The 12,316-nt window shown below is 50.5% G+C and overlaps 1 long non-coding RNA gene across 1 annotated transcript; it reads right to left on the bottom strand.

Moving 5' to 3' along the window:
• Positions 1-208: 208 nt before the first annotated feature.
• On the bottom strand, positions 209-5,072 carry LOC130841737 (uncharacterized). Its single transcript, XR_009050271.1, has 3 exons — positions 4,857-5,072; positions 1,901-2,091; positions 209-1,392 (listed from the first exon to the last, which is right to left on the bottom strand). It is a non-coding gene; the product is annotated as an uncharacterized LOC130841737 (long non-coding RNA).
• Positions 5,073-12,316: the final 7,244 nt, after the last annotated feature.

Genomic DNA, 12,316 nt, shown 5'->3' with positions numbered 1-12,316 from the left:
GTCTTCAACTGCCTCTCTAATAGTCCCACCGGGTGCTCATCTAGCTTATGCTTGACTAGGCTCTTTTTCTTCCTCTCCAAGCATTTGTTGAATACCTACTATGTGCTGAGCTCTAGGCTAAGCACTGAGAATATACTTTGCAATGTTGTCTCTTTCATGTAATAAACATTTACTTGAATATTGCAATGCATAAGACATTTTACTGGTTTCTATTCCTTTTTGTTTGTTGACACCTATTTTAATTTGGATTCTCCCAGAAGAAGATCCTGAGGCAAAGATTAAAGTGGAGATAGTTTATTTGGGAAGTACGGGTAACACTCATAGGGAAGTGGGACAGAGATCCAGGGAAGAAAAGGAAGCCAAAAAGTCAGCTCCACAATGAGCCACGAAAGCTTAATCCTGATGGCAAACTCTGAGACAAGGTGTAAAACACATGCCTGAAAAAGTATTCCACCCAAGGGCCAGGGAGCTGGGATACGTATGTGCTAATTTCGGAGTCCCTGGTTGAGTGCTCAGGCTGCACGTGTGTTGCTTCTTAGCGTCCCTGGCTGCCAAAGGAAGCAAGGATTATGCAGCCTTCCCCAGATATAAACTGGGAGAGGGGAGAACGCTCAGGCACAAAGGCAGATTCTGTCAATTAGTGTTTGGCAGGACCTGTGGTCCAGGGGATACAGGTGGGGCACTGACAGCATCAGCTACAATACCTTCCTCCTTCTACACCCTGGGGATGGTATATGGGAATATACAACATGCCATGAATTAGGTAAAGGTGAAGAGAAAAAAGATGTAAAGGAAAATAAGCCTTTGTGGTAAGGCAATGAATATCCTAGTAGACTCAGAAAACACGCTCTTTCTCAGCGTATCCTTTGTTAAACTCTGGCTCTCCAAAAATACAGCCAAAACTACCTTTTGAAAAGGCAAAAACTGAGTTGTTTGCTTATCACAAACTTGACAGTCTCAGGAGCATCTCAAAGGTGAGAGGTGTGGTGGGTTTGAGGTCTAGTTTAAAGCTAGTCTTTCCGTGCAGGAGCCTGATTTAGAACTAAGGATCACAATATAGTAAAGATTGTTGAATACAGAAAGGTGAGAGTTTTGAAGTGAGAGTTTCAAAGAGTCTTGTTGGGTGTTAATTATGGAAAAGTCATGTTTTGGTTTAATGGTTTTGAGGGGGCAGTTCCTGAGGTGAGCAGAGTGATTTGCAACTTTAATCCTCCTGAGTGAGCCTTTTGTGCGATGGGAAAGCCGCGGATGTTGCAGCAAGCTGTGTGGGTGGAAATGGTTTCTGTTCACACCTTCAGGGTGAGCCTATGATGTCACACAGTAAAATGTAATGTAGTAAAAGTAGTTCTCTAGGAAGTCAGCCACATGCAGCCCAGGTGCCTGTAATTCTTGCTGAATGGGAAAAAAACGCGGAATTAGAGGGGACGTCTTGGCTTGCAGAGGTGTGACAGCTTCTGTGGCTGTCACCCGGCATGTGGCCCTGGAGCCCCTACTTGGGCCCGTGGGACAGGCCGAGAGCAGGGGAGTCCCTGCAGTGACGTTTCCTAAATGACTCCCCTGCTGGAAAAGTGCCCCTGCAAAGACCCTGCCTGCCTGGCTGCCACGTTGGGCAGCTCTCTCACTGTGGCCAGAAACGAAGTCACAGCCAGTCTGCTCGGCGCTCCCTCCCAGCCCCTTCTTCTCCCTGACTCATCCTGCCATTGTGGCTGCTGTCCTATTTTCTGTGGAAGGCATCCCTGGGGGGCGGCCGGAGCTCTGGGCCGGATGCTCCCTGCTACCTTAGCCTGGCAGGATCACCAAAACCGCAGGGCTGCCCCACCACTTCTCTCCAGGGCCGCTAATGCCAATAGATGCACGAGACAGGGCGCTGTGCAGCCTCTAACATGCTTGCACCACTTACCTCTTAAGGGCCTCGCTGCGCCCCTAGCAGGCAGGCGGGCAGGGTCATGCTGTTCTCCCTCCTGACAGATGAAGGAACTAAGGCTTAAGGTCAAGTCTGTCAAAGGACCAGGCCAGCAACTGGGTCTTCTGACTTAGTGCAGAGCTCTTTCCGGGGTGGGAAATGTCCTCATATACTCATCTGTAAAATAACTGTGACAAAATCGTCATGTAGGGCTATGGTTCCACATCCAAACGAGAGAAACCGGTCTTTCTCATTGGGAACGCGGTTGGATTTGGCTGCTCTCTTCATGGCCATGCTATTCAAACATTTGCAAATACAGGTGATTATGTTTTCCATGATGATAGTAATAATGCTTATTACAGAAAATGCTTAGAGAGTGGATTTCTGTGCTTCAGGAGGAAAACCTTTTGTCCATTTTTTGGAGATGACCTCATCTTGAATGAATGAATGCGCCTGGGGGAGGGTCAGGTCATGGTCCCGGTGATTTTGTGTTTCTAAGGGAGGACTGTGCCCTCCTTACTCTCCAGGAGAGTAAATAAGTCCTTATGTTCCTAAGAGCTGAACAGACCATCGTGTCCTTTCCAACAAGCTGTTACGGCTCATTGCGTAAGAAGAGAACGAGAGCTTTTGTGTAAAAGAGCTGGGGGTGGTGGGCAGTGCTCCAGGGGGCAGGGGGTCACTAAGGAATGGCTCGGTGGCCAGGCTCCATCGCTGAGGGTGATCTGAAGCTGGGCTCGTGTCCTTAAAGTGCCCAATGACAGGACAGGGGAGAGAGCATTAGGGGGAATGTTCTGATGTCCAGGGTCTGTGCTGGACCAGAAGGGCCAACCTGAGCTGCTGGGCCCATTAGGGAGGGTGAGAAGGGCCCCCTGACCCTAGAGTGCCTGACTGATTGATCAGCGTGTGAGGGAGTGAAGCTTCCCGGTAGCCTAATCTTCATACCTCCCCCAGCCCAAGACACCTATAAGGCCCAGGAATCTGGTTCTGGCCTGGGGCGGATTCCCATTTCTATATTTGGAGGCCAGACAAGAATAGCTAGTGCAGCCTGAGCAGGGAGGGGAGGGGAATAGACACCGGTGTTGAAACACATGGAAAGTTGTAAGGCCTTCGCACGCTCCCCTATCCTAGCAAGCGCAGTTAACAGTGCCGGGCTGGGGTCCCAGGCTCTGGAGAGCCTTCCACCCTCGGCCCTCCCTGAAGATCGGGAGGAATTGGCTCCAACTCTTTCTCCAACACGGGCTGTAGCACCTGTGCAAACGCAGCTCTTATTCCATCCTAAGAGAAAGGTGTGCCTCAACGCTCAGGTGTGTGGGTGGCAGCGCCCATCACCGCCTTCCTTCTTCCCTAAGTCAGCAGCATCTTGCAGCACCTGAAACCGGGGAAGGCCACCTGCGATTTTGCAATCCAGAACCTTGCAAGAGAAGGCGCGTATCGGGGGAAAGGGTAAGTCCCGGTGTCAGTAGAGCAGCGAGCGCCGTAAGGGGTTCCGAGCCCCTTACCTCCAGGGTGCGTGCAGGCTGCGTGTTCCTGCTGTTGCGCCTGCTTGGGGTCTCGGTGGGATGGAACGGCTTTGGTGCGACCCTCCACTCATGATGGAAGTCAGCCGTCTCTTGGCTCCTGCCTCTAGTTCACAGAACCCCCATGAGGCAGGTGATGGGATGTGATCGAATGTTGGTTTGTGTAATGCGGATCATGTGCATTTTCATTTAAATTGAATCGACTAATGTGTAAGCTACATGTGGGAGGGGAATAATGGCCTCCAAAGGTGTCCACGCCCTGATCCCCAGAACCTGTGACTGTGTTAGGTTGCGTGGCAAAGGGGAATCAAGATTATAGATGAAATTACGGTCGCTAACCAAATGCCTTTCAGGTAGGCCAGTAATCACTTGGATTATCCAGGTGAGCCTGATATGCTAACAAGCGTTCTCAAACGTGGAGAAGGGAGCCAAGAGAGGAGGTTGAAGTGGTGCGACGTGAGCGCACCCCTGCCGACACCTTGATTCTAGCCCAGGGAGACCCGTGTTGGACCTCTTACCTACGGAACTGTAAGATGATAAAGGTGTGCTGTAGTAGCCTCTAAATCTGTGGTAATTTGTTACAGCAGCCATAGGAAACTAATACACCGTGTAGTAACAAATCTTCAAGAAACAGCTCTCCAGGCATGGATGAATGTTTCAGAGTTTTCAGGTCTCTGCCTCAAACAAGGAAACCACTCTTGCTCAATTTTCTATGTTTCTCAAGATCTTGTGTTTCAAGAGGAAATTGTGTTCTTAAAGTTCCTAGAATTCATGGCTGCCAAAACAGTTCAAAGAGTCTCAACAAAGTGGGGAATGAGCGTAAGAAGGTATTCTTTTCCCCAGTCACCTCTGCCCTTCCTGTACTGATGTCTTAAGCGGATTCCATAACTCACTGTTCACACTCAGTGTCCAGCCCAGTTGAGGTCAAAACTCCAATCTCAGATCCAATTTAAGTCTCCCCTTTCCTGTCCCACTGGGAAAGTCAGGCTTCAGCTTGGAACTTGAAGTAGGATGGTGTGTGGTCTGCATGCTCTCTCTTTACCTTCCCTTTCAAGTTGCTCTAGGTTGGAGGGGGACAGGGAAGAGGGAGGGAGGGGGAAACAGGGTGATCTAACATGACTGGTCACCTTTCTGTGCTGGGAAGGTGTTGCTAGTCTTGTCTTGACTCAGTTGGGGTCCATATGATACTGGAAATTTTGGCTGGTGTGCTGGTCTCAGCATAAATGGGGGCAAGGTTTTCTCTGGGCCACGTCCGGACACACCCCTGAACCGAGGCCTCCTTAGGGCAGCTGCATGTCCTTTTGGCCAGCATTGATCTGTGCCTTTACCCTCCTCTCTGGGTGGGTATTGCCTCACTTGGCCCATTGGCTTATTGCCAAGCAGCTACCAGACAGTGCCCTCCCACCTCTGCCCAGACTGGTCCTGCAGGCCTCTACCTTCAGAAACCTCCAGCTTTCAGTCGCCACACTCCAGGCACACGTGTTGCTCACCCCCGAAGAACTTTCCCAGTGTCACCGTATTCTGCTCCACTCAGATGGCCCCCTCAGTCTTCCAGCACATCCGATTCTCCACATGGCTCTGGGGAGGAAGTAACCTTTCCTCTGAACCCTGCACTGGTGAGAACCTGTCCTCGCTCTCCTCCCTCCCCTGGTTCTCTGCTTGTGTTGCAGGGGGCAGCCGAGTGAGGTTGGGGAGCCAGCGGGGCCAGTTCTGAAGCCTCTTATGAAGCCTTGAGCAAGTGGTCTGGCCCCTCCTTAGCATGAGTTTCCTAAGACTCATGTCGTCAAGTGCAGCGTGGGCCTCCCTTTCCTGTTCAACTTTTCCACTCCAGCTGCTTTTCGAAACACATCTTTTGGTGATGTCTTTTCTAGAAACCTCTGTCAGTTTTAACAACAACCCTAACTAGTAAGACAGAGGGCTTGAAATAAAATTCGCTGTGAACAAGGTCTATAGGAATTAGGTTTCAGATGTATAAAGATGGAAAAAGCCCAGCCCTATCGAAGCAGAGATAGGAAAGAACTGAACAGTTTTTCTAAATACAATGAAATAGCTCAACAGCTTTGAGCTCTAGGCACCTCCCAGGACGCAGCCCTTACCTTTTCTGTGCTTCCAGCTGCTAAGAAACTGACTTTGACTCTGGGAGGAGCCGTACTGGGGCTTCTACCTGTTCCTCACCAGTTAGCACTGTTAGTGTAGATGAAGCCACATTAACCGTCATGTGTACCCACTTGTACCTGCCTCTTACCTGCCCCAACAGGGCTCTCTCCCAGTGCCCACCCCCCAGTCCCAGGTGTCTCTGCGTCCCCAGACGATCCCCCACCTGTGGAGACCCCTGGACGTGGCAGTCACTGCTCTGGGCGCTGCTCTCTGCTGCGCTGGAGCCTCGGGTGGTCTGTGGAAAGGGGTGGGACATGCTCCTTTCCTCTCCACATGCACCGAGATAAAGGGTCCCCAGGTAGCGCTCTTGTGCCCCTAAGGCTCACAGATGTGTTGGGTTTCATTACTTTAACACTTTACACGTACAGTGCTCTGAGCCGTTTACAAGCGTTCACGCCCATGACCTCACAGCAGCCCTCTGAGCTGAGAACTATATATCACCGTTTGATAGCCGAGGAGCCCAGCACAGGGGGCTGAGGTAGCTTGCCCAAAGCCACTCAGTGAGTGGGTAGAGAAGCAAAGCTGGAATTTTGAAAATGTATAGACATATATTTTTATATATATTAAATACATATATTTTTAAATGGCAGTCCCTCTCCTCCCTATGACCCGGATGACGTGTCCAAGAGGCCAAGCGATGAGGATAGACTCCATCGGGCTGAAGCCGGAATCACACCCAGCTTCCACACACCAGGTGTGGCTCCCTCTGCCTGACTCCCTGGAACAGTTTCTGCAGAGGCTCCCACACCCTTTAAAACCCAGCCACTGTCAGGCAGCCCAGGCAGCCGCAGAGAGGCCCGAACTCCCCGCAGGGGAGGAAGAAGCTGCGGCTGCGCTCGGGCAGTGTGGTCCTCTGGACCTGACGCAGCATTTGGGGTCTAGTTTGATTGCTTTCTTCTCAGGCAGCACCTTTGGAGAGTGACCCTTCGTCCTGGGCATCTGCCGCCCCCACCTCCACCCGAGAGGGCTTCGTGGGCCTGAAGAAGACAAGTGAGGGTGGGCGCCACGGGCTCGGCAGGCCAGGCTGGAAGCAACCGCGCCCGTCTCCCAGCTGGAGGAGACTCACCTCAGAAAAGGGGAGCCCAACCCCGCAGTGAGCGCCCGGTCAGGAAGGAAAATGTACCCCTCCCTGGCCCTCCACTCGCTGCTGGTTAAACAATTCAGCTGAGATGCAGCTGAAAACAGAGAGCTGATAGGACGCCTCCGGGGGCTTCCGTCTGCTCTAGCGTGAGGACGAGGAGGTTCACCCTGGAGAGTTCTCTTTGCTGCACTCAGAGCTGGGGGAAGAGGGGCAGGGGTGGCTGCCAGCTCCTCCGAGGCCCCCGCCCCCCCGCCCCCGGCAGTCCCAGGCCGTGCCGAGCGGCATCGCAGACTCCACCGACTGGAGTGCTGGTGACCACACCCCCAGCCGTTTAGACCACACACACTCAGGGCAAAGGCAGCTCCTTCCCTAGCCCTCCCTTCATGCCAGAGTCTGGGCTGATTTCACCCGGTTCTAATGAACAGCTCATAAGTGCTAACAAACTCCTTGGCACCCAGAATCCAGGCAGCGTCATTTCCAATGTGACTTCAACTGGCCGGACCAAGTCTCAGCCCCAGCACCGTCTCAGGGTTTTCCCAGGTCCTGTGGAGCCTGGGTGCCGTGGGGTGAGCAGAAAGGCTCATCACGGCTCCCGGAAGCCGGCTCATTACAGCCTCTCGCAGACCCGTTTCTAGGTCACAGAAACTTCCACCGGCCAAACAGGCGTGAACACTGACCCCTCCCTGATACTCGGAATATGGAGCAGCTTCCAGAAGGTCCAAGATCAGACCCTGGTCTCAGAGAATATTTGTGTGAGGATGGAAAGCAAGAAACATTAGACTTTTCTACCCAGCATCTGCCCCTTACACTCTGAGCCTGTCCTCAGGCCATGAAGGACGCACGCATAAGGTTAATTCAAACCTGTTTCCCTGAGCTCCTTCGTGTTTTCAGAAGGAAACCTCTCCAGAAAGAGCTGTATGAAACAATACCTCCATCCCCCCGCCTTCCCCCTGGTGGAGGCGAGAGGCCCACACCTGCGGGGCCGCATTCCTCTCCCTGGGTTGGGTATTCATTGTCTTCCCTCTTGTCTTTCCTGGCTGCTCCAGGCCTGGGCCTGTGGTGGACCAGGCAGAGGCTATGAGGCCTTTCCCAGTCCCACGTCCGCTCCCCCTTCTGCAGGCCTACGTGTTCTGTGACGCTGCCTGAGGGATTTCTCTGTCTGCGGGAATTTGCTGGCCTACAGGCAGGGCACACTCGCCAGGGGTTGGTCCCCTCCACCGCTGACAGAGGGAATTGGCCAACTTGTCCCCCAGCTTCCTCACCCAGGCTGGGGGGTGAAGGCCAGGCAAGGTCTACACCATCTCCTAGAGGTCCCCAGTGGGAGTGGGAGCATCTATCTGCTGTACACGGTAACGTGCTCATTCCATGCACTTTGAATTTGCTTCCTCCCTCATCAGCCCATTTAAACCCAACGGGGGGTAGGAAGTATAGGAAAGAAAGAGGGAACATCAGAGAAAAAGTGCCTCCTTTAGGACCTCATCAAGCCCAAATCCAAGAGCAGTGTTCAGTGAGGAATTTTTACAGGTAGTGGGCTCTTATCCTGCCTTTGGGTTAATAATTACATCCGTCTCAGCAGCTGCAGGGCTGCATGTCGTTTGAGGTCATCAGGGACGCAAACTGTGGCACAGTCACTCTTCTTCCTAAGGTGTCTGGCACAGGCGCAGCACTCAATAGATTCTCAGTAAAGGCCAAACTCAGCAGAGCTCACTCCAGGGAAGCTTGGAAGGGGCTCTCCAGAGACCCCTGGGTGAGAGAGAATGGCTTTTGGAATTTCTGTCCATCCGAAGCCACCAAGGAACAATAGTTTATGCACCCCCACATCCTATTTTTCTCTCTTACTGGAGCAGTCAACATGCAGGCTCATGAGTGGATGTAGGGCTCCTCGTGTGAGGACTGTGGGGTCGTCTTCAGGAGAAAGAAGCTTGGAGCCTGACCTCCTGGAGGGCAGAAGGCCAAGCCCTGAACTGAATATTGTCCTGTCCCCAGAACTGTGACCAGGAGGTCCAGGGCTCCTTTACGTGATGTTTCTGCAAGGCTCACTCTGGACATTGCTCCCACAATGTAATAAGATTTGGGCATAGCATTTATTTATTATACATAATTTATTATTGCACAGAGAACTGGGAGGATTTTGAAAAATCCTGATTAGATGTGAGCTTGGGAATAAGCTTGAGGAGTACATTTTCTGTAACCCTACTGAAAAATTCCCTAACAAGTTAAAGAAGGAAAAAGAAGAGAAAAAAGCCCCTGGCTCTTGAAGTGAACACCAGATAATTGTCACATTTGTCACCCACAGGTCTTAGATAGTTGGTCCCCAGGGACTCCCAGTTACTGCCTTGAGATCTCAGTGCCTGTATATGCTGCTGGGTTAGTAAACCTCAGAGGAATGGATTAACCACTGTGTCTGGGCTTTTTACTTCCTTGGCCTGAGTCATGCCAGGCAAGCTCACCTAAACTTCCTAAAAAATGTGGAGAAGTGCAGAGGACATGCAGGCCTGGGTGTGGCGCTGCTGGGACCCAGCCAGCCTCTGGATTCTCTGGCTACAGAGAGAACTGGCCAACTCACACAGGTAGTGCCTTTGTACTCTTGGAAAAAGAAGCATCAGAGTAAATGGGGAGGTGGAGGGAAGGCTAGACAGGAACATTTTTCCAGGCCCCTCTGCTCAGGAATTAAAAGTTGGCTGGGAAATGCTTCTGATGGCTTTAAATGTTACAGATGATATACTCCAGAGGGAACACAGTCCCCACCGGACATGGCCCCTGGGAAGTACTTAATATCGCTGGGTATCGTGTTTTTCTACAATAAAACTCGACATCTCTTGAGAACAGAGGCTAATTTTCACAGCTCTTTTTTGTCTCCTACAGGGCCTTTCACACGTGTCCAAGAGTGTGTTGATCTACTTTGTTCTCCTATTGTTTAAGACGATTTCCTCCAGGAAAGAACATGCAGTGAATTCATGAAACTTAGTACAGAGTTTGATCTCGATTTATAGATGGGAACATCTATAAAATGAAGAGGGTTGGGACAGACAGTCTGTGAGGCCAGTTCTAGCTCTAAATCCTGGCGTCCTCTAAGATGTGGAAGAGTGAGGTCAGAGGGAGGTGGCTAGCTGCTGGCAGCTCAGGGGAGGTGGGTGCTAGGGCCCAGGGCTCTTCAGAGACCATATCTGAAATCCTGTTTTGCCACCACCAAGATGTATACACAAAGGCACATCCCACAGTACTGCCCCTGGGTGTGTAGGCAAATATTGATTTAAATCATTTAATGAGTTCGTATTTGCGGAGAACCTTCTGCAAACGATGGGCTGAGGGGCTGTGTTGTGAGCGGTACAAAAGTTGAACACATCAAGACTCTTGCCCTCAAGGAGCTTGGGGCCCAAATGCCAGCTCCATCTGCAGCAGGCGGTGTGGCCTTCCACACACAACAACCTCTCTATTTCCTCATCTGTGAAACAAGGAAAGGCAAACTGATTTTGCTTGTTATGAGAATTAGAGATAACATACGCATAGCTTGCTGGACTGTGTCTAGGATTGGACTCTTGTTAAGAAATAGGTATTATAGGTCAAGTTCCCAGCACAGTGCCTAGCACTTGCTGAGGATGATTTTAGGTGGGTTCTTTTTCTTTTTTCTTTTTTTTTTTACTTGAAGTACAGTTGCTTTACCATGTTGGGTTAGTTTCCGATGTACAGCAAAGTGATTCAGGTATTCTTTTTCAGATTCTTTCCCCGTATAGTTTATTACAAAATATTGAGTATAGTTCCCTGTGCTGTACAGTCGGTCCTTGTTGGTTGTCTATTTTATATATAGTGTGTGTATATGTCAACCCCAAACTCCTAATTTATCCCTCCGCACCCTTTCCCCTTTGGTATAGGCTGGTTAGTTTTGAAAAACAACAGATACAGGAGACGCTCTGAAAACCAAGCAGAAGTTCCATCTTGTAAAAGATGCTTATGTGAGAGAGGGGAATCTCTATTTGTAAGGGTGTCTCCCTCACTATACCAGGAAGACAGGGATGACTCAATCTCTAGAAACTCTTATCAGTGGAGGAGTCAAGGGCTTCAGGCTGCATAATAACCTTGCTCTTCTCACTGGGTTTTTCCTCCGTACCCTCTCATAACTCCCCTTCCTCCCGTATCTTCTTTTGTTTTCAGTCAAGATGGTATTTAAGACGAGGGTTTCCACCATTTCAGGGAGTTACTCAGGTTTCTTGGGTCTCTCCCATGGATACAGGAGGTTAATCTTTTGTTCGTTTTTCTCCTATTGATGTGTCTCATGGCAATTGAACAATTAGACTAGCCAGAGAACGGAGAAGGGAAGAAGGGAACATTTTGCCTCCCTGCAGTAATTACTGTAGTTGCTGGTACTATACGCTCATCATGATTAGCAGCATGGGCCAGCATTAATAATGCTTTTGGAAGAGAGGAGACCTGAGAGGGCCCCAAAGGAGGGGAGGGACTCAGTGAATGGCAGGTGAGTCTCCACCCAAGAGCTCTTTGCCTCTCTAACGCACAGTCTACGTGCGTCACACCCCCACCTGTGTCCCTATGAACTTACTCTTGTGCCTGTCATTCATTCTCCAGAACTCATAGACTCACCCTTCCGCAAGGCTTTCTAACAGGAAATACAACTGTCAGCAGATTTTTTTAAAAGTGAAAACCAAGTTCAGCGCTCGTACGTTTCTTCAGGCGTGAATCGTAGACCCACGCTGCCTCATGAGCAGATCCCCGCCTGCTCTCTGAAAGAGGCAAACCCCGGTCTCTGTGCTGATCCAGGGGCAGCTTTGTTATCCTCAGTTCAACGGTGGGGGACGGGGGTCTGGGGGCGGGTATGGAGGGTCCGCCCTTACGTGGGGCTGAGGCAGGCTGGGGCCACTCCACTGCCCCCAGAGGAATGTAAGAAATCCCCTTGATCCCTGAAGAATCTGGATTAACAAGCCTTCTGGGTGGGCGAGGAAACCTGCCACCAATTCTAGCATCCACATTCAAAGGCTTTCAAACTCTTGCTTCTTAAAACTAGTCCATTAATTAATGCCAGACACATCACATTTTTTTTTCTCTTTTCCTGTGCTCCTACTTTTCTCTGAAACCATAACTATATTGGGGGGTGGGTTTAATAAACAAGTAGTTGTAGAAAAGGTTTTCACTTCTTTGGCCTTACCTCTCCTCTCTCCCTCCCTTTCTCCCTCCCACAGGAGCTTTACAGGCAGAACCCCTTTTACTGCACTTTGCTTTATTGCACTTTACAGATCTGGTGTCTTTACACATTGAAGGTTTGTGGCAACCCCGCCTCCAGCAAGTTTCTGGGTGCCATCTCCCCGCAGCGTTTGCTCACTTCGTGTCTCTGTGTTACATTCTGGTAATTCTCTCAGTATTTCCAGCGGTTTCATTACTACTATATTTGCGATGGTGACCTGTGATGTTACTATTGTGAATGTGTAAGACGCCCAATCTAAGACTGTGAACTTAATGCATAAGTGTGGTGTGTGTTCTGACTGCTCCACCGACTCGCCATTCCCCCTCCCCCTCTCCTCGGGCCTCCCCTCCTCCCTGAAACACAACAGTATTGAATTCAGGCCAATTCATAACCCTACAATGGGCTCTACGCATTCAAGTGAAAGGAAGAGTTGCCTGTCTCTCACTTCAAATCAAAAGCTAGAA

The sequence above is a fragment of the Hippopotamus amphibius genome, chromosome 1, assembly GCF_030028045.1.
Source record: "Hippopotamus amphibius kiboko isolate mHipAmp2 chromosome 1, mHipAmp2.hap2, whole genome shotgun sequence".
NCBI classification, from domain to species: Eukaryota; Metazoa; Chordata; class Mammalia; order Artiodactyla; family Hippopotamidae; genus Hippopotamus; species Hippopotamus amphibius.
Note: the sequence above shows the minus strand (reverse complement) of the source record. Positions and strands in the feature narration are given on the sequence as shown.